The sequence below is a fragment of the Chiloscyllium plagiosum genome, chromosome 7, assembly GCF_004010195.1.
Source record: "Chiloscyllium plagiosum isolate BGI_BamShark_2017 chromosome 7, ASM401019v2, whole genome shotgun sequence".
NCBI lineage: Eukaryota > Metazoa > Chordata > Chondrichthyes > Orectolobiformes > Hemiscylliidae > Chiloscyllium > Chiloscyllium plagiosum.
Window position 1 is genome coordinate 30101122 of NC_057716.1, and position 27197 is coordinate 30128318.

General features: G+C 42.3%; 1 long non-coding RNA gene across 2 annotated transcripts in view; it reads left to right on the forward strand.

The window, feature by feature from the left end:
• Positions 1-27197, forward strand: part of LOC122551997 — an 86066-nt gene that overhangs the window by 43932 nt on the left and 14937 nt on the right. The window lies entirely within an intron of this gene.

Genomic DNA, 27197 nt, shown 5'->3' on the forward strand with positions numbered 1-27197 from the left:
ATGATAAACACCTATGAAAAACATCAGCTGGGGATTTCCAACACTTTATCTTGTTTTCTTTTTAAATTTTCACACCAAATTTGTTATTTAAACATTCCAAAAAAAATGCAGCTAAAAGTAAAAGTCATCTCTATAGGTCCAGTTGACGCCCAGAATGGTCAACACTGAACTGGAATAAAATCCAATGTTGTTTGGTAAAAAGAAAATCAGAAAATATCTGCAGGCAGAGAAATGTTCTGTGGTTATTTAATTTTTTTTCAGATTTGACTTTACAATCTTCGGCATCAAAAGTTCCAGAAAATGGTTTTTGCAGACTTTCTATACGTGAATGTGTATGCAGCTCATGAAAGCTGCAGAAGAAACCCAGAGTGCACAGGGTTAATGTTTAAACAGATAAATCAGTGCGAATTGTCAAGCATTCCATATTAAATGCAAATTTTTATTGGCAGACAGTAGATTTAACCAGAAAAGCGCATACAGAGTGTGAGACAATGGACGAGAAATTGCAGCCAAACTTAAACAGAGCCCACATTTCTTAATTTTTAAATCATTCAGCGATTTATGGTGAGAAAGAGACTCTTAAAAGGTATAATAATTTAGTAAAATCTCCATCGCTTTACAGGAGCAGAATCAGACAAATACCTTCCTTAAACATAAAATCTTGGAAGGAGAAGGAAGATTTAAGCAGCAGAAGAAAGAGGAGAGACAGATATGTTTTAGCAGAGCTGAGAGCTTCTCATTTATAAAATCCAGTTTTATCCACATTTTTCTCTCACTCTCTAGTCCCCAATTTACCATATTTCATTCTTCTTTCTCAGTTCTTCAATCTCCCTTCAATCAGTTAAGGAGGCAACCTGTTGAGTGTTTAAACATTAACCCTGTGTCACTCATGCTCAGGGATGCACCATTGTTGCCAACATTTTGCCATTATCTTGCACTGTCCTGCTAGTCGCAGTGAAAATTCATTCCAAGCTGAAGTGTGACAAAATTTTCTAACGGAGTGTGCTGTGCAATAACCCGCTGCAGACAATTTGTTAGCTGCTTTGTACACAATCCAAAAAGATGCTTGATGCCTATAAGATATGGCAACAAATCATTTGTGTTCTGACTCAGGCAAGAATGACGTTTGCAACTTCATTATTTAAAGGGTGCAAGTATCATTTTTACATATTTATGTAACTTCTGGATAATTGTATTTCTAAATGCCATTTTAACAAAAGTGAGTAATCTCAATATGGCAAATCTGAGGACAGCACTGTCTCTTCTTCTGAAAAGTAAAAATATCTAGACAGTGATTTGGTTGCAGCGTAGTTGCACGTGTCTTTATTTGAAATTAAAGTGTTTTTAGGAGACTTTCTTGTTGCTTAAATTCCTGCTTGTGATATTTCAGCACAGCCGAAGTAATAACTGAGCTCCAGATATCTCAGTAGATGAAACTGTAGGAGGAAGGAAGATGCAGTTCCATCTTGATCAAGTCATTCACTTTGAGAATCATAGTAGTAGCAGCTTAGGGAGTGGCTGATTTCGTTTGTCATTAATTTAATTCAGCAAAAATGATTATCATTCGTTAATCAGCAGACTTTTATCGTAGAATGTTAAGAATGATGCCACCAATAATAGCAATCTGCCCTTGAAGAGGATTATTTTTAAATGATCCTTTCATTGAAAGTGCAAACCATGTGATTTGACAAACTCCTGTTAAGTGCATGACAACATAAGACAGATTGGAGGAGAAATACCTTATTAACTCCTATAATCCTGCAGTTCCTTTTCACCAGTAACATGGAATCTACTCTCTGAAAATTTCTACAATTCCGATCTATTACTGTGCATCCAAACTTTAATCCTAATGAATGTGAAAATTTAATTTCATTCCGCTAGCATTTCCTGACACTTTGCAATTGTGAAGTGCAATTTTCTATAACATCTTATCCACCAGTTATATAACTCTAAATAAAATAAGAAACGCTCAAAGAACTTTCCGAGACTGCTCATTGTCAATCTTTCACCCCTTAAGGGCCTAGCGGTATTATCATTAATCCAGAAACTCAATTAATATTTTGGAGACCCAGGCTCAAATCTATTTCAGTTGGTGAAATATGAATTTAATAAAGAATCTGGAAGTAAGGATCTAATGAAATCCATGAATTCATTGTCAACTGTTGGAAAAACCCATCTGGTTCAGTAATGACGTTTAGGGAAGGAAATCTATCACCCTTACCTGCTCTGGCCTACATGTTATCCAGACCCGCAGCAATATAGTTGACTCTTAAGCTGCCTTCTGGGCACTTGGGAGTGGGCAACAAATACTGGATAGAAATATAGTACAGTTTCTCCATCTTGTCTGTGCTTTCTGACCTATAATCCAACAACACGATGAACCCCTAACTTTCATCATCTTGTTAAAATCCCACCATTGTCTCATTTCTCCCTATCTGTGTTATCTTTTCCAGCCCTACAGTTGTCTAACAATTCCATGTTTCTTGAACTCTGACCGATTCTGCATCTCCCATTCTTTTACCTTGCCATTTTCAGTGGTATCTTCAGCTAAGTAGATGCTGGGTTCTGAAATTTCTTCCCTAAACCTTTCTGTCTCTCCACTTTGCTCCCTTTTACGATACCTTTAAGACATACTGCCCTTTTTAAGTTTTCAAAGGATGGACTGAGGGATGCTTTGCGTGAGTGTGAATATTCTGCTGATGTATCACTTGATGACACAAGAAGATATTGCCACATTTTCCAAAACAGAAAAATATATCATTAATGCTGTGGAGATGTAGAAATGGCATTTTTATTCCAGTTTGTTTGTGTAATGCCATCTCTAACTTCTGCAGTAGCCTTAGTCTTACACTTGATGATTTCTCACTTAACTGTTGTAACCTTCCAGCTTTTGAACCGGTTCTCCTCAATATCTAGTTTGCTGACCTGTTTTCAGTCATCGTGCCTAATTCAAATGTTTAGCATTTGGTCTTTATTAAGCACTCTCGGATGTTTACACTCCTGATGAAACCATATAAATGTTAGTGTGGGCTGTTTAGATGTTCTGCTTTAATTTTAAAAGCATAAAACTATTTCCTTACCTTTGTTTTCATTTGTACTTGCTTTCGCAGTGTGACATGTAGCATTGAGGTCTCTGTGTAAAATGATCTCCAGAAGTAAAATAAGCACAAAAGTGAATACAGAAGCTGCGTTATTATTTAGTGCATGGATTCCTTGTGCCTACTCCCTGATAAAATGACATTTTTGATAACTCACACACTAATAGAAACCCCACTGAAATGCTCTGTGGCTTTTCTGTCCAAATGCAACGCTGGTTGTCTGCATTTATTGAAAGAACTATGTTATGCATTGCTGACTGTAATGTCTAAATCATAATGTGAGAATAGTGGTGTCCAGCGAACTTCATTTTTGCTGAATCGCAAAGCTTATGTAAATGCATCAAGATGATAAACCTCCGGGCTTACCACATCTAAAGGATGTAACCAAAATGCGCTCCAACAGACATATGACCCATTTCTCCCTCTGGAGTCTTCTCATGCTTTTTAAAAGAGTACAAAATGTTATTAATTTGAAAGATCTCCCATCAAGATGTTAAATGGAGAATAAAATTTATTTTCATTGCTTCTGATTAGTGTGCCCTAGTGGAATTCTTTCAAAGTCTGCTATAAAAACATTTAAATTCATCCCAAGGTCTGAGGGAAATCGTGGTGCTGCAGGGTCTGATGATACTGCAGTAACAGGCATTAGTTACAGCTTCAGTCACCAGGAACATCCTTTGGTGTCAATGGTTTTGGATAGTTATCCTTTTTATTCCTAGTTGCTGGTCCAAAAACAATCAAAACATAGGACAGATCTTTCTGTTAAATCTCTGATTTCATCCAGTGAATAATGATCAGCCACTGAACAAAGATTTATTTTCAGTGGAGTCGGGAAAGGGTAGAGCTCAAGCAATTTTGGTACATTTTAAGTCTTTACTATGTTCCGTCAAGGGAGCCTGAAGAATAAGTGGTCTTTCTACCTATTTACATTTTCCTAGAATCATAGAATACCTACTGTTTGGAAGCTAGCCATTCAGCCCATCAAATCCATACTGATCTTCCAAACAGCATCCCACTCAGACCCTCACCATCCCCTATAACCCTCCATATCCCATGGCTAATCCACCAGACCTACACATCCCTGCACACTGTGGGCAATTTAGCATCTAACCTGTACATCTTTGGATAGTAAGCAGGAAACTAGAGCACCCGGATAATACGTGAATGCATAAAAGTGGAACCAAGCAGAAGAAACAAACTGTTTTCCTGCATGTCATTGTTTCACTTTAGATGCACACGGTAAGGGAAATGCAGGTGGACAATTGCAGTCTGGGTCATAGTCTATAACATATTTTGATTTCATGAGCACTAATTCTGGATGATCTAACTCCAAAAGGACCTCAAGGATTGTTTGTATTAAAGCCAGAGTTGTACTGCTTTCTTGTGTGTGTTCCCATCAGCAGGCAATATTAAAGGAGAGTAACAGTGTGGTTCATGTAATACCATTAAATTTTAGTGGGAGGAGAAAATGTCAGTGTGACCGTATCTGTCTTTATAAACGAGACAGTCTGCTTGAAATTTAAAAGAATACATTCTTGCACAAAATGCTGTACTGAGAGTGGTGTAGATACGTTGTACAAAAGTGGAACACAAAGGCTGGCTGTGGCAAGACTGGATGCTTGCATCTGTGACAAAAAAAATGAAGAATTGAGGATGCTGGAAATCAAAACCTAAAATAAAAATTGCTGGAGAAACTCAGCAGGTTTGGCAGCATCTGTGGAGAGACAGCAGAAATAATGGTTTCGGGTCCAGTTGCCCTTCTTCAGAGTTTCTTCATAACTCTGAAGAAGCGTCACTGGACACAAAATGTTAACTCTGTTCTCTCTGCACAGAAGTTGTCAGACTTGCTGAGTTTCTCCAGCACTTTTTGCTTTTGTTGCATGAATCTGGCAATTTGGTAAGTGAGAGAGTTTTAACAGTTGATTTCTTTCTATAATCTAATCAAATTTGTATTTAACATTTAAATTAGCTGTAACAGGCATATTTTGTTGAATTGTTTTGTATTGTACTCATCAGGACAATTCATAAGAAGTTACACAGGAAGGGAAAACAACATGTACACTGCATGAGGAGGGAGACAAAGTTGTTTTCTCTTTTGTGTTTCTGATGAGTGCAAGACAAAAAAGCTTCAACAAAATATGTCTTTTTCAGCAAACGATTATTGAATGTAACAGTAAATTGTAAGGTTTTTTGTTTCTCATTCTTAGTCAGAGTTAAACAAGCCTACCGCTGGAATTAGCTGCAGTTAACTATTTAGAACTTTTTCCCTCGCCAGCAATAACTGATTCAGCTCTCTGGAATCGAAGCTGATATAAATACGCAAGGTTTAGCAGATTGAATGACACAAAACTGGCAGTTGTAAGTGGAGTGCCTAAATCTATATATTTGGCAACGAAGGGAATTTGTTGCAATGAAGTAGGATTTGCTGTCTTTCACAAAAGAGGAATGATCTGAGAGAAGGAACCAGAGATAGTTGGACTCAAAAACTGAAGCCTGGTGGTATTAATGAGATGTGCAGGTTGGCAACTGGTGAGTTTTAAGTTGTTTCCTTTTTTAACTGGGGGAATTAATTAAACTGGAACTGGGGAGAAATGGCAATGTCATGAATTTACCACCTACCTAGTCAGATGCCATCTTGTACTCAGGGATAACCACTGAGTAATATTCTAAGCATGAAACTTAGGAAGTTAAATATAAAATAAACAAATGAGGTTAGGTAATGTGTTAAACTATTTAGAGTCAGTCAGAATTGTACAGCATTCAAACAGACTCTTCGGTCCAACCCGGTAAATGCCAATCAGATATCCTATATTAATCGAGTTCCATTTGCCAGCACTTGACCCATATCTCTCTAAACTCTTCCTATTCATGTACCCATCCAGATGCTTTTTAAATGTTGTAATTGTGCCAGCCTCCACCACTTCCTCTGGCAGCTCATTCCACACAAGCACCACACTCTGTGTGAGCAAGTTACCCCTTAAGACCCTTTTAAATCTTTCTCCTCTCACTTTAAATCTATGCCCTCTAGTTTTAGAGTCCCCTACTATCCAGAGCTAAACGTTTTAAAGACAGAGGTGGAGAGATTCTTGTCAGGTGAGGGATAGATGGGAATGCGGAATTCGAAACACAAATAGAACCAGGCAAGATCTTATTCAATAGTGGAGCTGGATTGAAGGGCTGGGTGGTCCACTTCTGCTGTTATTTTGGATGTTCATTTGTGCAGATTTAGCTTGTGGGGGCTAGTGATCCACAGCAAACACATCTGCAGTGAAGTGTCTGCAGATTGAGGAACTTCTGCTCAAAGTTGATGGGCTGGAATCTGTAATTTAGACACAGCGATGCATCAAGAAAGGATGCAAAGTGTCACAATCCTAGGCCAGACCATCAAATTTGTGTTATGATGTGGCTAAGGATCTAACTGTATATTTAAAGTAATGAAAGTGCGAGATGCAAGGAACTTACTAAAAGAATAAATTCACAAGATTCCTGATAATGCTTACTGGTTTCTTCTGAGTCCATTATGGCCTCTCCCAGCAAAGCGCTGACAACTTTTCCATTTCATCAGCACTCCAATACTTAGCTACTTTCAAATACCTAGAACCTCCTCCTGTGTTCTGACAGCACAGAGCTGTCTGACAGCACATACTGTATATGACTCCCACTAAGTCCCCGACACAGATTCTGTTCAGTTCAGCTGTCTTTCCAACAGTACAACTAATTGCAATATACCGAACATAGAGTTGCTATCTCTCCTCCTCACTGCCTGTAACATTTGAAATCCTGTTCAGTGGCACCTGAACTGTCCTGACCAAGCAATTGAAAACCTTGCATTAAGCATCTCCCCAGTCGTTGGCAAGAATTGAACCTTGCGACTTGACAACTTTAGGAACACCCTGTTCCAGAAATTGACCAATCAGAGACTGCTAGTTTGCTGAGTATGAAAAATCGATGCAACAGTTTTGGTGAGGCAAATCACATTCATTCTGTGATCAGGGACAAGACTTGAGCAAATTGGTATAGAATAAATAATTCATTTTACTGCATGGCTTAAACACGGATGTGGGAGAAATGGCTTTTGTTTCAACAACACTGGCACCAGTAGTGAGAAAGAAGCTGTACTATTGGGATAGCCTTTACCCAAACTGTGCTGGGACCAGTATCCTCAAATCGTGCGATTAAGGTTGTGTTGAGGATTTTAAAACTCAAACATAATCAGAGAATGAGAAAGGTAAAGGGAATATTACTGAGTAACAATAGAAAGGCAATGATAAGGCAGAAGTGGGTACTGCAGATTAGAGACAAAATTAGAGTGGTGCTGGAAAAGCACAGCAGGTCAGGCAGCATCCGAAGAGCAGGAAAACCAACGTTTCGGGCAAGAGCCCTTCATCAGGAAGGCAATGATAAGCAGAGTATAACAGGAAGGCACGGTGCCTCAGTTGTTAGGACTGCTGCCTCACAGCGCCAGGGACCCAGGTTCAAGTCTCACCTTGAGCAACTGTCTGTATGGAGTTTGCACGCTCTCCCTGTCTCTGCATGGGTTTTCTTTGGGTGCTCTGGTTTCCTCCCTCAATCCAAAGATGTGCAGGTTAGGTGGATTGGCCATGCTAAAATGCTCATTGTGTTAGGTGCGTTAGTCAGGGTAAATATATGGTAGGGGTGGGTTACTCTTCAGAGGGTTGGTGTGGACTTGTTGGGCTGAAGAGCCTGTTTCCATACTGTAGGGAATATAATCTAGGAAGGGACAGAATTTTTAACAAGATTCCTTATCCCTGATGAAGAGCTTATGCCCGAAACGTCGATTCTCCTGCTCCTCGGATGCTGCCTGACCTGCTGTGCTTTTCCAACACCACACTCTCGACTCTGTTCTCCAGCATCTGCAGTCCTCACGTTTTCCTTTTTAACAAGATGGGTACCACAAATAGAAATAAATGAGAGTGATAACAGTATGAGAATGATTGCAATATGACCGTGGTTGGAATCTGAATTTTTCATGGTGTTTTACATGTGGAAGGACAGTACAAAGGGAAAGGAGGAAGGGTAACTCTGTTAATCAGGGACCAGATCTGTACAGTAATGAGAATTGACGGATTAAAATGTAAAATCCGTTTGAGTGGACATAAGAAACAACAGCGGTATGAGGTGAAAAGGGTAAATTGTGACTCAAAGAAGTGGTTTAGGAAACCTGTCAGTATAGGTCAGATTATAAATCAAGAAATAATTGCACTCATAATAATGGCACCACAATTATCATAGACAATTTTAATCCTTTCATTGGATTGGATGAATTGAAATTGCAAAGGTAACCTGAAACTTGAGTTTGTGGCCTGTTCTATCACCCCATGAATTTTGTATGATATGATCTGACTGTACTGACACACAACAAAGTTTTTCACTGTACCTGACAATAATAAATCAAATCAAACCAAGTATTTGGGACAATTTCTTAGAATATTGTTGCATATTGGTCTGGAAAGGCCTTGATTAAGTGCAATAAGAACCATGCACATTGCTAATATCATGAGGATTTGGGGACAGAATGAAGTTGGGTTGTCATGAGAGACAGATTTCAGGCTCGGCCCTGCCAACAAATGTTGCAGTGATGCTCATTAGTATGCAGTTTCTTGCCCTATCACTGGCTATGAGCAAATCAGATGTCATGGATTTTCGTAATTTAAGTCAGAACTGGTACCTAGCAACGTGCTTCTGAGGGCATCCAAGTTAGACACTGGGTGTGACGCCTCAGAGTCACTCCAAAGGCATTGGCCACATGGATCCCACCTCCACAGACATTGACATCTGACATTTGCCAGCCCCTCTAAGAATGCTCAGTACGATCCTGCATTTCAAAGTTGCACCTCAGAGTGAAACAGCAACTATCATTGTAGTGCTGCAGCAAGCATACTGTGCACTTAGGGATACAGACACAACTCATGGGTTGGACCAGGCTGCATCTCCAGTCTGTTCACTTCCTCTCTTAGCAAACGCTCTCTGTGAGCCTCTCTAGATGCTGAGCTTTGCATTGCATGCCTTGTATTGACTTGTCCTACATTTCTGTGTATTGCTCCTCAGCCAGTGGCACCAGATGTACAGTACTGATGTGTTGTCTTGCCACAGTGGTTCAGTGGTTAGCACTGCTTCCTCAAAGCGCCAGGGACCCGGGTTCGATTCCATCCTCAGGTCACTGTCTGTGTTGAGCTTGTACATTCTCCCTGTGTCTGCATGGGTTTCCCTCAGATGCTTTGGTTTCCTCCCACAGCCCAAAGATTAGGTGGATTGGCTGTGATAAATTGCCCATAGTATCCAGGAAAATGCAGGCTAGGTGATTTGCCATGGGAAATGCAAGGTCGTAGGAATAGATTAGTGGGGTGGATCTGGTGGGATGCTCTTCAGAGGGTTGGTGTGAACTCGATTGTCCAAATGGCCTGCTTCCACAATGTAGGGATTCTATAAGGAGGAATTACTTCTCTCAAAGGGTCGTGAATCCATTGAATTCAATGTTCCATTGTGTGATGGATGTAGGGGCCTTCACTGAATTTAAGGAGGAGATAGACAGATTTTTAATGAGTGAAGGCTTATGGTGGTGGTGGTCGAGATGAGATCAGCCACGATCGTATTGAATGGCGGAAAAGGCAAGAGGGCTGAACTGCCTACTCCTGCCCCTAGTTTGTTTGTTTTTCTGAAGACATTTAAGGCAATATTTCATAAATCTCGACAAAGATATTGCTATTAAGAAAGAAAGACTCCCTGACCAAGTTATATGGCTGACTAAGGAAACTGAGTGTGACCTTCCTTTGCAATTGGAAGTGATGTGCAATGCTGCACAGGAAACCTCAGGAAAATGTTTGAAACTGGCAAAATGATAACAAATAACGAAGAGGAAGAAATTGGACAATGAGAGAAAACGAGCAACAAATATCAAAACAACCAGTTAAAGCTTCTACAAATATATAGAAAAAAAAAAGTGGAAGTGATCATTTGTCATTTACGCTAAGACAAAAGAGTAACTAGGTAGAGTTTGGTACTCCTTACAGATCAATAAGGTGATCTATTTGTGGAATCACAAGAGATGGGTGAGATCTGAAATGAATATTCTGTGTCAGTATTTACTGTGGAGATTTAGACATGGAAGCTAGAGAACTCAGAGAAATAAATAGTGATGTCTTGAAAAGAGTCCATATTACAGAAGAGGAGGTACTTAGAGATCTTAAAACACATAAAAGTAGATAAATACCCTGAACCTGATCAACTGTATCCCAGGACATTGTAGGAAGCTAAGGAAGGAACTTGTGGGATCCCTAGCAGATATATTTGTATCATCTCCAGAAGTGGGTGAGCTACCAGAAGATTGGATGGTGGCTAATGTCATGTCATTATTTAAGAAAGGCTGCAAGGAAACCTAGGGAACTATAAACTGGTGAACTTGGTGTCAGTGGTGGTTAGGTTGTTGGAGGGGATTCTGAGAGACAGGATCTGCATGCATTTGGAAAGGCAAGGACTGATTAGGGTTAGTCAGCTTGGCTTCGTGTGTAGGAAGTTGTGTCCCACTAACTTGGTTGAGTTTTTTGAAGAGGTGATCAAGGAAACTGATGAAGGCAGAGTGGTCTGCATTGGCTTTAGCAATGCTTTCGACAAGGTTCTGCATGGTAGACTGGTTGGTAAGGTTAGGTCACATGGGATCTAGGGAGAGCTAGCCAATGAATACAAAATTGGCTTGATGTAGGAGACGTGGTAGAGACATGTTGTTCAGACTGGAGGCCTATGACCAGTGGTGTGCAGCAACAGTGCTGGATCCATTGTTATTCATCATTCACATAAATGATTTGGATGAGAAAATAGGAGGCGAGGTTAGGGAGTTTGTGGATGACACCAAAATTGGTGGTATAGTGCACAGTGAAGGGTACAATTGGGCAAGTGGGTGGAGGAATGGCAAATGGAATTCAATTTAGAAAAATGCGAGGTGCTGCATCTTGATAAGACAACAAGGCCAGGACTTACACAGTTAGTGGTAGGGCCTGGGGGGTGTTATTGCACACAGAGACCTTGGGGTGCAGGCACATAGTTCCTTGACAGTGGTGGCACAGGTGGACAGGATGGTGAAAAAGATATATGGCATACGTGCCCTCATTGGTCAGAGCATTGAGTACAGGAGTTGGGTGTAATGTAAAGCCAAACTTGGAGGACTGTATACAGTTCTCATTGCCCCGCTATAGTAAGAATGTAACCAAACTGGAAAGTCTGCAAAAAAAGAGTTGTAAGCATATTACTGAGACTGGAGGGTGTGACTTATGAGGAGACATTGGATAGGCTGGGATTTTTGTCCCTATAGCATTTGAGCTCAGGGGTGACCCTATAGATATTTATAAAATCATGAGGGGCATAGATAGGTGAATAGGCAAGGTCTTTTCCCCAGGTTAAGGGAGTTCAGGATGAGAGGGTATAGGTTTAAGGAGAGAGGAAAAAGATTTAAAAGGGATGTTAGGGACAACCTTTTCACACAAAGAGCGTTCTGTATGTGGAGCAAATTGCCAGAGGAAGTGGTAGAGATGGGTACAATTACACCATTTAAAAGACATTTAAACAGATAGATGGCTAGGAAAGGTTTAGAGGATATAGGTCAAATGCACACAGGTGGGACTAGTTTGGGTTGGGGAACTTTGTTGGCATAGACAAGTTGGATTGAAGGGTCTGCTTCCATGCTATATGACTCTAGAAGATGAAACAAAGCAGTGATGAGATAGTGAGAGGATTCAAGAGATCATACACAATGATGAAGAAATCAAAGTGGAACAGGTGGACACATGACAAATTAAATTTAATACAGAGAAATGTAAGATGAGACATTTTGGGAAGAAGAATAAGATGTGACAATCTAAAAGGAAGCAATTTTAAATCTGCTGCAAGATCAGAAGAAAGATCTGGAGGTGCACAAATCATTGATTTTTAAAAAATTACTTCATGAGAAGTGGGCCTGACTGTCTGGGCCAGCGTATATTGCTCCTCCCTAGTTGACCCTTGAGAAGGTGGTGGACCACCTTCATAAACTGCTACAGTCCATTTGCTGTGGATAGATCCACAATGCCATTAAGGAAGGAATTCCAGGATTTTGACCCAGTGGCATTGATGAAACGGCAATAAATTTCCAAATCTAGGTGGCAAGTGGTCTGAAGGGAGTCTTGCAGATGGTGGTGTTCCCATATTCCCATCTAGATTATAGAGGTTGTGGCTTTGGAAGGTGCTGTCGAAGGAACCTTGGTGCATTACCGCAGTAAATCTTGCAGAGGAAGTGCTTCAGGGATGCTGTCAAGGTCTCACTGGTTAAGTGTGGCATTCCCACCTATACCTGGGAATCACTGGCCCAAGACCATCCAAAGTGGAGCAGGGGCACCTGGGAAGATGGCAAGAGTCTGGAGAGGTGCCGTTGGGAGAAAGTGGAAGCAGGTGAAAAAAAGCAAAGGCAGCACACAACCACACCAACATCCCACCCTCCCCTTCCTATGACCACCTTCTGCCCCAAGAGTCTGCGGAAGAAACATCAGTTTGCACAGGCACCTACGGACTCACCCTGAGAGTGGAAGAAAGTCATCCTCGTCTATGGGGAACCATCAGTGGTAATGAGTCATGGGTTAACTAACCAGTGAAACTGAGTGCCATAACAGTGCCTAACACTGCCTGAGACAGTGAAGCTCACTGGGCTTGAGTTTGTATGTGTCCGGTTGCTTCCAAATGACTGTCATTAACATCAGTTTACTAGATACATGTTGATGCTCCAGGCCACCGATGCTTTAATATACATTTCATTCATTTCTGCCTCAAGCAGGACAGAAAAGAACTTAAAGCTGCTCAGATTGCTGGATTCTCACAAGTCCAGGCCATCGTACAGGAGTATGCACATAGCCCTGTGCTGTTCCCTATCAGGAACAGTTCAAGGAAGGGCGTTCATTCACTGAGTGTGCAATTCAATGTAGGCCAACACCTGGTTTCCTGGCAGCATTCAAACTACTCGTTGAAAGTGAGGACTGCTCCTGAGGACTTTTGCCCAAAATGTTGATTCTCCTGCTCTACCGATGCTACCTCACCTGCTGTGCTTTTCCAACATCACACTCTCGCCCTCCCAGCATTCAAAATGCTGTCAGACAGCGCCTGTCTTCAGTACATACTCTGTTTCACCAAGATCATTGGGTGGCAGTTTGGCTGCGAGAGACACAGCCTCTTCCCAACTCCCTCATGATTCCCTCATCAGGTCCTCTCAGGAACAGACGTGGGATACCTTTCTAATAGTCCACGCTGAAGCCAGCAACCTGCAAAGGAAACCTAGCATTCAACTACCCAGCAGGAGTCCTTCACTATAGCCAGGACCAGTTCAAAATTACAACTCTCTTTGCCATGCCATTGCAGGCCAACATTTATGCTCCTCCCAATTGTTTCCTTCCTTTAATGATCTTCATGTTGTTACAATTGCCCTCCTCTGTCTCAATGAAAGTCTTTCTTCCTTTCTCTATTTGGATGGGCAGTGGGGCTGGTGAGCTGATTAGGATGCCTGTAGGGATCTGCAACTTGCTGGCCTTGATAAAATGAGGACTCAGGCCTCATCAGATAGTATGTTCTTGCTCCTGGTGTGAGCAGGTTTCTGGGTTAGTGTAACTTGCTGTTCTCCTGTGGTCCTCTCGCCTTTTGCTACTGCTGACTCCTACTGGCTGTGTCCAGAAAGAAGGGAGAAGGGTTTTGGAAAATGATAGACCAGTGAATGATAACTGAACTCAGCAGAAGTTTACCTGTCACCAAGTGTAAGGTAAATCTAAAGGAAGGAGGAAAGACAGAAATGATTGTTTGAAATGCTGGAGTGGCTGGCCACCATCCCTGCTGGCTACCAAGCGCTGAATTTTCTCAGTAGTGGTGGGAAGCAAGACTCCGGTCTGTTTTTGGAGTCATATCCCAGTCTTTAGTGAGTAAACTGATATAAGTTCAGCTTTTGGCAGAGGTGAACCTTAAGGGATCTAGAGATGGATTTCTTGTTCACTGACAACTGGGGTGGGGTGAGGAGGGTGTGCAGTATATCTGTGAATTAAAGAGGGTCAGGTGAAATGTGGGACTGATTCGACAACAGCAATCACAAAGGTTTTCCCGAGTGAAAAAGAGAGAGCATAGAGAGAGTGGAGTACAGAGCAAGTGGATTATAGACCGAGCGGATTACAGAACAAGTGGAGTATAGAGAGAGTGGAGTATATAGCGAGTAGCGTATAGACAGTGTGGAGCATCAAGGGAGTGGAGCATAGAGAGAGCAGGTGTAGAGAGCAAGTGGAGTGTAGAGTGAGTGGAATATAGAGGCAGCAAGAGCATAGAGTGAGTGGATTACAAAGGGAGCAGCAGCGTGGAGGAAGCATGCATATAGAGAGAGCAGAAGTATAGAAGGAGTGGCGAACATAGGGTGTGGAGCACAGAGCAAGTGGAGTGCAGAGGGAGCAGGATCTTTGAGTGAGTATTCAGAAAGAGGGAACTGGAGCCGACTGGTTGTAGGAGTATTGAGGAAGTAGTTGTTTTGAGGGTGCAGCAGAACTGAGGATGTAGGAAGCTAGAAGGTGTAGGAGTATTGAGGGAGCAGGAGCCCAGAGGAGCAGGCGCATAATGAGTGTAGAGTGTAGAGAAAGCAAAACCCTAGAAATTACAGAATCGCGGGCAGAGAAGAAACCTTGGAGGGTAAGACATGGAGAAGGTATCACAGGGACGGGGTGTTTGCAGCAACCAGGTTCCCAGAGTTAGAATGACATGGGAAGGACAGTAACACTGGGGGAGCTGAGGAAGCTGAGGGGCAGGGAGCTCTGAGAAGCAGAGAACGCCTCAGGCTGCTGCTCACTTGCTTGCTCTCAACCTGAGCTGTTGCTCACACAGTCAGTCACAAATCTGGCCCCTAAATCCCAGACACAATGGAATGTCCCTGCAGATCCAGTTTAAAAACCACAAAGACAAGCAGTTACAAGGGGTTGCAGGGAGAAGTGGTTAAAAGAAATCCCGCACAGTTTGTGCACGCTTACCACCATCTGTACAATCACATGAGCGACAGACTAATGTGTTAATAATGCAGTGGTTAAATATACTATTCAAGGAACATTTGTTGGGAAATTTTATGTCATTGTTTACAGCTGAAATCTTTACCAGCAAAAAAAGTTTGTTGCGGAGTGCATTGATATTAAACACTGAACAAATTTAGTTCACTGGTGTACACTGTCCCCTTTCCAGTCAATGGGAGCACTACATCCCTCTCAGTCAATTGTTCAGCAACAGAACTGAATTAAAGTGTAGCTGTTAATCAGATTGTTCTCTTATTTGTCAGTGTAGTGAATCAGTGAGCAGGAATTTCAGGGCGGAAAAACAAGGAGGTGAAAGATTTGTGATCTTCCCTGTGGCAATGAATGAACAGGCAGAACACCAACATTCCTTCCTCAGAGATTCAGCAGCTGTTCTTTTTGTCCCTTGAACTAAGAGTGTCAGAAACTAATCTTTCACCAGTAGCTTTTCCTTTCGTACTTCTGTTTAAATAGCACACATTTTCTTTTGCATCCTGCTAAGAGGCAACTGTTTAATTTCTTGACTTAATAATGCAGGCACTGGGGTAAAGTCCATGGTGCAAGCACAAGTTGGGTTGAAAACATGAAACGAGGTGAGGCAAGTAGAGAAATAATGAATGGTTGAGAACAATGGATGGATTTTGCCATCCTAACACAGAGTAAACCTGAATCAGGAAAATAGTTGAATTGAATTGAATTGAATTGAATTTATTGTCAAGTGTACCAAGGCACAGTGAAAAGCTTTATCTTGCGAGCAGTACAAGCAGATCACAGAGTTAAATAGCATAGATACGTAAGTAATAGGTAAACAGCGGCAAAAACAAAAACACAGGTACAGGCGAATGTTCAGAGTTTGTGAGTCCATTCAGTATTCTAACAACAGTAGAGTAGAAACTGTTTCAAGAGCGGCTGGCGCATGTGTTCAGGCTTCTGCACCTTCTCCCCGATGGTAGAGGTAGTAGAAAAGCATTGCCAGGTTGGGAAAATCTTTGAGAATGCTGCCGGCCTTTCCTTGGCAGCGGGCCTGATAGATGGATTACTGAACTTCTTAACCTGACACATTATTTCTTCTGGCCTCTACTTTGGCCAGCAATGAGGAGTGGGAGTTAGGGAAGATGGCAGATTGTGATCTGAAAGGCAGGGAAACAGACATTGAGGCTGAAAACAGTAGGAATCATGTTTCATCTCAATTCTCAATATTGGGAGTTTGAAATGCTTGTAGCTAGAAAGAGGTTGAGGCAAGTTTATAGAAGAAGAGGAAAACAATGAGCAGATTATCAGAAACTGTTCTTTGAGATATCTCGTGCACAATTACAAATCATCTGAGGAACCCTGGGCAGTGTCTTACAGAGGATAATTTTTGAGAGCCTGAGCGATACTTTTCCTCATTGCTTCCTAGTCATGTACACATTCATCTTAAAGAGATACCGGTGAGAGTACATTTGTATCCTTTCAAAATCATTTTTTTTTCATGGCATATATCTTCCACCTCAAGTTCTTAATCATCACCATACCTCTCCCACTTCTGCTCCTTTTCTGTGTTTATAGAGTCATGCAGGAAACAGGCCCTTCGGCCCAACCAGTCCATGCCAACCATAATCCCGAATTAAACTAGTCCCACCTGCCTGCACTCGGCCCATATACTTCCAAACTTTTCCTATTCATGTACTTATCTAAATATATTTTAAATGTTGTAACTGTACCCGCATCCACCACTTCCTCTGGCAGTTCATTCCATACATAAACTACTCTCTCTGTAAAAAAGTTGCCCCTTGTGTCCTTCTTAAATCTTTCTCCTCTCACTTTAGAAAGTATGCCCCGAGTCTTGAAACTCCCCTATCCTAGGGAAAAGACAACTGTCATTCATCTTATCTATATCCCTCGTGATTTTATAAACCTCTATAAGATTACCCCTCAACCTCCTACTCTCCAGTGAAAAAAGCCCCAGCCTATCTAGCCTCTCCTTATAATTCAAACCCTCCATTCCCGGCAACGTCCTGATAAATCTCTTCTGAACTCTCTCCAGCTTAATAATATCCTTCCTACCCAAAAATGTGCCCTTGTGTTTTTTTTAAATACTTATTGTGAAGTGTTTTAAATATTTAATGAACAGGGCAGCCATGTTCATACCATGGTATTTACTGAAGAAGAGACATATCAGACTTGAAACATTAACTCTGGCTTTATCTCTCTACAGAAGCTACCGGACCTGCTGAGTTCCTCCAGGACTTATTGTTTTTATTTCAGGTCCATGAATTCATTATAAATGTGGTGAATATTTTGTTCACAGAAACAATAAATTAAATACGATATATTTTAATGTTTATTCGAAGCAAGTTACCAAGTTGCATTTACTCTATGGTTAGAAGTCTCCTTTTCATTTTCAATCTATGGAATTCAATACTTGACCTTCACTGACTATCTATTTTAAACGTCTGTGTGGAAGAAACTTCAAACACAAAGAAGGGAGCTTGCAACTTCCAAACTCACGAAAGATGCCTGAAGTACACTTTTTAATGCACACCACAGTAAAAGATTCCTTCTGTAAAGCTGCAGGATAGCATTATGTTAGAATTCGGATCACACCCACGCAGTACTCCATCCTTACATGTAAGTAATTTGTTTTGCTCAACAGTTTGTGCTTCAATTAAATTGGACTGATCTGTGGAAGATTACTGAATGATTTGTCCCCTTTGATTTAGATTTCAAAAGAAATAAATGGTGGAATGGCACACAAATAGAGGTGGAAAAGGTCAAAATTTGCTGCATAATACAACAAGCAGCATCAGTCAAAGTGTTTAATGCTTCATAAGAGACAACGGGAGCAGAAGTTGCCTTTTTCCTTGTGAAGGATCACAGGATGGCACGGTGGCTCAGTGGTTAGCACTGCTGCCTCACAGCTTCATAGACCCAGGTTTGGTTCCTGCCCTGGCCGACTAGCTGTGTGGAGCTTGCGCATTCTGCCTGTGTCTGCGTGGGTTTCTGGTTTCCTCCCACAGTCCAAAGATATGCAAGTTAGGTAGATTGGCCATGCTAAGTTGACTAGAGTGTGTAGGCTTGGTGTGGTTAGTGATGGGGAATACAGGAAAGGGTCTGGGTGGACTCGATGGGCTGAATGGCCTGCTTCCACACCATAGGGATTCTACAAAGATATTTGTGGGTGCAGCCAAGTGGTGGAGAGAAGACATGGAACAGTTGAAGGTAAGATGCTAATCAAAGATAACGGAATGGGATTTCAAAAGAGAAGTTCAATAGAATGGTAAGAGGCAAGAGTGAAGGTTAAACTGGAGAGGGCTGCAGTATTGCTCAGAGGAATTGTGCATCAGGGTAACAAAACAAAGTGCAGGATACAATGTTACAGCTGCTGATAAGGTGCACAGAGAGGTGAACATTAACATTTAAGTGCTCCATTCAGAAGTCTGATAACAATGGTGAAGTAGGTGTTCTTGAATCTCTTCGCATGTTTATTCAAACTTTTATATCTTCTGCCTAATGGAAGAGGGTGGAAGAGAGTATAATTGGGATGGGAGGGGTCTTTGATTTTGTGGATTGCTTTCCCAATGCAGCCAATGGATGGAAGGCTAGTTTGCAAATGGATGGGGCTGTGTTCACAACTCTGTCATTTCTTGTAGTCTGGGGAAGAGCTGTTACCATACCAAGCTGTGGCGCATCCAGATAGGATGCTTTCTATGGTCCATCTATAAATAATTGTAAGAGTCTTTATGGACATGCTGAATTTCTTTAGCCTCTCGAGGAAGCAGAGATGTTGTTGTGCTTTCTTGACCATAGTGTCATCGCAGGTGGACCAGGACAGATTGTTGGTGATCATCACTCCCACAAACTTGGTGCTCTCGATCATCTCCACCTCAGCTCCATTGATGCAAACAAGCCTAGACCTCGGCTCTGCTTCCTAAAGTCAATGACCACCTCCTTCAATTTGCTGATGTTGATGGATTGAAGATTAGAGTGGTGCTGGAAAAGCCAGTAGGTCAGGCAGCATCCGAGGAGCAGAAAAATTGACTTTTCGGGCAAAAGCCCTTCATCAGGTTCCTCTATGTTCTTCTTGTACTCTGTCTTGTCATTGTTTGAGATCCGAACTACAATGCTGGTGTCATCAGCAAATGTGGAAATGGAGTTGGTGTGGAATTTGGCCACATCATTGCGTGTGTATAAATAGTACATTAGGGGGCTGAGTATTCAACTTTGCCGGGCACCGGTGTTGAGGGTTATTGTTGGAGGTGGAAGCATTGTCACCCCTCTTTACTGATTGTGGTCTGTTAGTCAAGAAGTCCAAAATCCAATTATAGAAGGGGCAGCAGAGATCTAGGTCTTGGAGTTTGGAGATAAGTTTGGTTGGAATTATGGTGATGAAGGCAGAACTGCAGTCAATAATTAGGACCCTGGTGTAGGTAATCCATGTTGTCCAGATGTTCCAGGGATGAATGTAGGGCCAGGGAGATGGCATCTGCTGTGTACCAGTTACACCGGTAGGTGAATTGCAAGGGATCAAGGCAGTCTGGGAGGCTAGAGTTGATGTGAGCCACAATGAATCTCTCGAAGTACTTCATAATTATGGATGTCAAATCTGAGAATTGGCAACTGGCCTGTGAGAATAGAATTCATCTGTGTTGTAATAATACTGTTGAGCTAACTCTTCAGATGAGATGTGACCACCATGTTGCCTGAGCTAGCTGGCATCTTGCCTGACCCTGAACAACAGGGGAAGTCATGAGTCAACTGTGAAAATATGATAAGATCAAAAAAATTAGATTCTGGATGTCAAGACAAAACTAGTCCAATTAACCACCCCATGGCTTTAGTGGCAAGGTGAGAAAACTCATTGGTGAGCAGCAAAAGTCCCATTGCCTGTGTAACCATTTTATCATTATCTAATCTCACTTTATTGAATGCAGCTTGTTATTTTCCCAAACAGCGGAGAGAAACTAGATTCTGACTATTCCCTGAGTGTAAGTCAGAGCGAGTACCTGGTGGCTTCACCTGGCTGTTTGCCCCTCTATGTCTCAATGTTGACCAGCATCTCAGGCGTGTTCCATGGGCAATGACTATCTCTCAATCTCTCCATTTGGCCATGAGGTTTAGCAGCAGCTTCACCACATCATCATGGCATGTCTCCAACTTACTTAGAATACAGTTCATCATCTCAATGCTTTGAAGATTACCAACATTTTCATTGCAATGCCAAGATCAGATCACTTTTTAAAAATTCCTTCATGACCTGAGGATGTCACTGGCTAGGCCAACATTTATTGCCCATCCTTGGTTGCTGTTGGAACTGGATGGCTTGTTGGGCCATTTCAGAGAGCAGCTGAAAGTCAATCATATTACTGCAGATCTGGAGTTACATGTGGCAAATTTCCTTCCCTGAAGGATATTAATGAGCTGGATGGGTTTTTACAACAATTGACAGTAGACCAGTTTTTTTATTTCAGACTTTCATTGATTCAAATTTCACCATCTGCCATGGGATTTGAATTGCAGTAGTCAGGCACCTGAACAGTATAGAGAAAATGAGGTCTGCAGATGCTGGAGATCAGAGATGGAAATGTGTTGCTGGAAAAGCGCAGCAGGTCAGGCAGCATCTAGGGAACAGGAGAATCGACGTTTCGGGCATTAGCCCTTCTTCAGGAACCTGAACAGTATAACTTGATAACATCTGAAATCATAGAATTGTGCATGCAAATCACATGCAGTATCTAACCAGGTCGAATACAAATTCTGGCCACAAATAACCTTGACCATATCACTGGTCATTGTGGATTGATCATAATCATCTCTGTAATGCAGAGGTAACCTTCCAAATATCAGCTCCTCAATCCATGCAGTGTGAGTTGTAGTCAGATGAGTTTGTGGACTGTGAACTGCCACCATAGAGTCATAAAGACGTACAACATAGAAACAGACCCTTTGGTCCAACTCATCCATGCTGACCAGAAACCCTAACTTAATCTGAGCTTTGTCTCCAGCGGGCTATTTGTACCTGATACAGCAATGCATATGTTCACTTCTGAATGGGATGTGGGAGTGGGAGAGTAGGAAATTTGTTTGGTTTTACTTTGAACTTTGAGCAAACCTGTGAAGATAGCTGTCTCAACCAGTGTTCCTGAGAAGGGAAGGATATAGCAAACTGGCTTACCTTGGAGTAAAGAGATAGTGTTAATCCCAGACCAGAAGTGTCAGGATAAAATCCTGAAAAGGTTACCTAAAGCTGAGTATATTTAAGCTCAGGTCTAAAAGCTCCAGGAAGACATTTTCTGCAGTTCCAGTCCATAAGCTAAAGTAACTAACAATTTAAACCTATCTAAGTGTTAGAAACAGAGGCACTGGTGTGAGTATTATACAAGAGGTACTTTTGGGTATTACTCAAGGTCTGTTTATGGGTACTGTACTAGATGTATGCTTGGGAACTGTACAAGAGCTACTGTTTTACTTTTCAATTTATAAAGGAGTGTTTTCAGATGAATAGAATTACATTTTTTACGCAGTGTGCGTAAAAATCTTGAACTTAGGCAGAACATTTGGTTTATTCTATCTTAACTTCATTTATTTAGTTAATAAATATATATTTTATTGTTCCAGCAAAATCTACAGCAATGTGTTCTGTTTCAGCGAGAGACAACTTTGTTAAAGTTGAAACAAAACAAAACACTACATCTTAGATCAGGAAAATGCAATACAAATGTACGTCCGCCTATTTCCATTTACAGACACTCTTGACTCAAAGCCGCTATGTCATTATTCATGTCGCATCCAGATCCAGAAAGAGGCAGTTGATTCGCCAGGACATTGGAGGTAGGCGGGTGGAATGCAGGCAAAAATATGGAAAACCAAAAATGCTGTTTTGGGAAACTAGAATTTAACCCAGTTGTGTGTGGGAGGCCCTTGAGGCACAGGTGGATCTGAAGTTTAGATTTGTGAAATGGAAATTAAGTGCCATTTGGATTGAATTGAATGCTGAGAGCCTGGATTTCTTGGGTATCCCAGAGCTTGCCAAGAGAAATGAGGCCAGAGCACAGCAGGAATGGAAATAGGGGCAGACAGGTTGATAGCCCAAAAAAAGGCTTTACATGTTGTGATATGAGAGCTCCTTTTTGCTCAAGTTTAGCTCTTGGACCTTATTCTGCGAGTATGTTCCTAGGGCTCATTTCCAATACCTTGGAGGTCTTTTGCTGATACTTTCTTTTATTTGCTTCTTGATCTGTGCTTTCCAGTTGTTAACCTTAAGTTGGAGCTTCGGTGAGGAGCAAAGGGAACATCATCATCATTGATGGTCCTTCGCAGGCAAGGATGACTCTCTTCCAATGTCAGGGTGAGTTCATACGTGGCTGTACAGACCAATATGGCTACTGCAGGCTTTGTTACACTTGGGATAGAAGGTGGTCACGTAAGGGATGGATGGGACGTTGTTGTGGCAGCGCGCTCCTTTAGCTGTTTTTGCCTGGCCTCCACCTTTTCCCAACGGCAAGCTTCAAGATGTTCTATGCCTTTCCGGATGCTCTTCCTCCACTTTGGACAATTTTGGGCCAGTGATTCCCAGGTGTCTGTAGGAATGCTGCACTTTGCCAGTGGGGCCTTGAGGGTAGCCCTGAAGCTTTTCCTCGGTCCCCCTGGGGCTTACCTGCTGTTTCGAAGCTGGGAGTAGAGCACCCTCTTGGGGAGTCTTGTGTCGGTAATGCAGACAACGTGCCCAGCCCATCGTAGCCAATGAAGTGCCTTGATTCTGAGGATGTTAGCCTGATCGAGGATGCTGGTGTTGGCGGGTCTTCCTTCCCAACTAATTCACATGATCTTGTACAGGCAGCATTGACAGTACAGTTCCAGTGCCTTGAGGTGTCCACTATAGACAGTCCACATTTCAGAGTCATATCAGAGGATGGGATCCACCACAGGTCTGTAAACCATGAGCTTGCTGTCGGATCTGATGTTGTTGCCCTCACACAGCCTTTTCCACTGAAGGCTGTGCTAACACACTGGAAGTGGTGGTGGATTTCTTTATTAATAATTGCTTTGGTTGACAGGACACTCCCGAGGATACTGGAAGTGGCCAATGTTCTCTAAGCCTGCCCTGTGGACCTTGATGATCGGGGGTTCGCTCCGCAATGCCAGGCCAGTTTGGTGGCGGACCTTTGTCTTGCGGAAGGGAAGACCATCAGCAGCACTGCCCACAGCCTTCTCGTAAACCATTGCCCTGTTCCACTGGATGGAGAGGGAGAACAGAGACCTTCACATTTGCAAGATGCCTCCCCAACAGTCAGCACATTAGAATTCCAGACATAGGAACTAGGAGCAGGTGTAGGCTATTTGGCTCTATGAACATGCTCCACCATTCAATAGGATCATGGCTCATCATCTATCTCAATGCCATATTCCCATTTTTTTTAGATTAGATTACTTACAGTGTGAAAACAGGCCCTTCAGTCCAACAAGTCCACACCGACCCGGGAAAGCACACTCACCCAGACCCATTCCCCTATGTTTACCTCTGCACCTAACACTACGGGCAATTTAGCATGGCCAATTCAACTGACCTGCACATCTTTGGATTGTGGGAGGAAACCGGAGCACCCGGAGGAAATCCACGCAGACACGGGGAGAATGTGCAAACTCCACTCAGTCAGTTGCCTGAAGCGGGAATTGAACATGGGTCTCTGGCGCTATGAGGCAGCAGTGCTAACCACTGTGCCACCGTGCTGCCCATTTTCTCCCCATAGCCCCTGGACGCCTTAAAATCTAAAATATTATCCACCTCTTGCTTGACTATAATCAGGTGACTTGGCTTCTTCAGCCTTCTGTAGCAGAGAATTCCGCAGGTTCTTAACCCTTTGAATGAAAAGACTTCATTTTAGTCCAACAGGGTCTACCTTGTATGCTGAGACTGAGTTCCCGGTTCTAGATGCACCAGGCAGGGGAAAACATCCTTCCTGCATCGAGACATTCCAGTCCTGTTAGAATTTTGGGTTTCGTTCAGATCCTCTTTCATGCCTTTTAAACACTAGTGAATTCAGAGCCAGTCAAATCAATCTCTCCTTATGGGACAGTCCCGCCATTCCCAGTAGTGAACCATTGCTGCGTCCCCTGCACAGCAAGTACTGTGGCTGAGAAACGGCGTTTCAAGAAGCTCAGAGTTTCCCAGCAAGTAGATGTTGATGAGTCCAGTCTTCTTGAAAAGACTGCCGTCCAATTCATGTGAGCGGGCAAGCATTGACAGTGACGGTCCAGGATGCTGAGCCTCTGCATCTTTTCACTCTGATTCCTGTCAGGGATATTCCTGGTGACACACTCTCAGTCCACTTCACTACTGATGTGGCCAGTCAGAATGAGAGAGCTCTTGGGCTTGCTTCGATGTTGGCTTTTAAGTGTAGAGAGTCGCTGATTGCATGTATCGGACAAACAGTGTGGCCTCAGGTCAACCACCGCTAACCACCAATGACAGGGAGGCTACTCTGTTACTAACAATGAAAACAGAAAATGTTGGGAATACTCAACAGCTTCGGTGGAAGACGAACAGAGTTAACATTTCTGTGCAATGACTTTTGACCATCTATTAACATCCAGTTGGAATGCGAACAGTGCAAGATTATGTCTCTACAAATTGTCCCAAAAATTAATGCCAAGATGTCTTCAGCCTGCACCAGTCAAATCTCTGGCAGATCCAATCAGTCAGGATGACACATTGGAGATAAGAGGAAGAGGTACAACAGAAGCTATCTAAACACAAAAATGCTGAAAAATGCATTTTGGGTTCCTGCCAAGATCTGGGGGTATGCTGTAATATGCACCAGCCAGTATTTACAGTCACAGAGTCATAGAGTCATACAGCATGGATACAGACCCTTCGGTCCAACTCATCTATGCCGACCAGATATCCTAAATTAATCTAGTCCCATTTGCCAACATTTGGCCCATATCCCTCTAAACCCTTCCTGTTCATATGCCCATCCAGATGCCTTTTAAATGTTGTCAGTGTACCAGCCTCCACCACTTCCTCTGGCAGCTCATTCCATACATGCACCACCCTCTATGTGAGAAAGCTTTCCATTAGGTCCCTTTAAATCTTTCCCCTCTCACCTTAAAACAATGCCCTCTATTTTTGGACTCCATTACCCTGGGAGAAAGATCTTAGCTATTCACCGTATCCATGCCCCTCATGATTTTGTAAACATCTATAAGGTCACCCCTCAGGCTTCAACAGTTCAGAGAATAAAGCCCCAGCCTGTGTTAACCTCTTCCTATAGCTGAAACCCTCCAATCATTTCCTGAATGATCAGGTCTCCTGCAGCCAGCACATTCCATTGAAGCAAAGACTTCAGGAGGAAGGAGAGGAGGTGGAGCTCAAAATGAAAAATTATGCCTGCAACTGCAAATCTAGCTTAACAGGACCCCTCTTCATGTATTTATAGAAGTAGTCCTCTTCCTGCCTGTGACAGCATCCACTCTTCTGCTCAAAGGTGTGGTTCAACATTGGAACTTAATAGGGGAGGCAGTGAGATCAAAAGAACAGTGGTGACCCTTACTCCCTGTGCCATCATTCTCAGACAAGAGAATGAAAATCGAAGCCAATGTCTTGGCAATCATTAGGCCAAATACTTGCTTGTTATGTGGCCAGACAAAATTTCACATCAATAAAGTAGTTGATGTATTTTCCTTCAAGAATTAAAGATGTTATATTCAGTTAAATCTGCCTGGAACTATTCACTGTGCAATTTTTAATGAGGAATTATGAGGAGGGGTTAAAGAGGGTCAGTAACCTCCTGAGTCAACATTCCATGACTGCATTCTTCTTCACATATCTGGTATCAATTCTGAACAAAACAGAATTTGAGTCCTGTGTGGCAACTCTCAGTCCTTCCAGAAATAACCTGAGTCTAATGAAGAAAGTCCAGGGTTTTGCAACCATGCCATTGTAGCTTAACTGATGTTGGTAACAGGTTCATAAGCTTGTTTCCCTCACACTTGAGCAGAAGATTGTTAAAGATGATCATTGGCGGGTCAAAGGCTTCTGCGCTTGTTTGCAGTGCATTTCGCCACTTGTGGAATGTGTGACATCGTCAAAGCAGCCAATATCCTGTGATAGTGCCCTACAAACCCAAACTATGAAAGGACTTGCATGTGGTTTTTGCATGATCCTGATGCTTTTGCATAGGCCATGATAGGACATGTTTCAAAATGTGTTCACATTTTGCGGGCATCGCTGGCTAGCCAGCATTTACTGCCCATTCCAAACTTCCCAAACTAACCCTGCCTCATAATTCCTCAGTAAAATTTGCACAACGTGAATAGTTCCAGGCAGATTTAACTGAATATAACATCTTTAATTCCTGAAAAGTCAACCACATTGATTGATTGATTGATTGATTAAATTTATTGTCACGTGTACATAAGAGGAACCTCCATTTTCCATCATTCGCTTATCTGAATTTCGGATTATCCGGCAAGATCACAAGATCCCGATGCTTGGCTAAACTGTGTTATTTGGCATTCGATTATCCCAACATTCGATTATCCGACAAAATGCTCCTCATCCATGTCATTCGGATAATTGAGGTTCCTCTGTACAATGAAAAGCTTTGTTTGCGAGCAGTACAGACAGGTCATAGTAAGCAAGGACATACAGATCATAGAGTGAAATAAATCTTGGACAGAGTAAAGCATACAGGTTGCACTGTACAGCATATGGGCAAGGCAAGATCAACATGAACAAGATCAGCATTATTTGAGGTTAGAGAGTCCATTCATCACTCTAATAACAGCAGGGAAGAAGTTGTTCTTGAACCTGCTGGTGCATGTGTTCAAGCTTCTGTATCTTCTCCCTGATGGAAGAGATTATTGGAGAGCATTACGGGTGGGTGGGGTAGGGGGGTGGGGTGAGATTGGTCTTTGATGATGTTGGCAGCCTTTCTGCAACAATGAGACATGTAAATGGAGTCCATGGATGGGAGGTTGGCTGTGGGTCTGGCAGCGTCCTTCCTTAAAGACATTTGTGAAGAAGATTTGTGGGCGGCACAGTGGCACAGTGGTT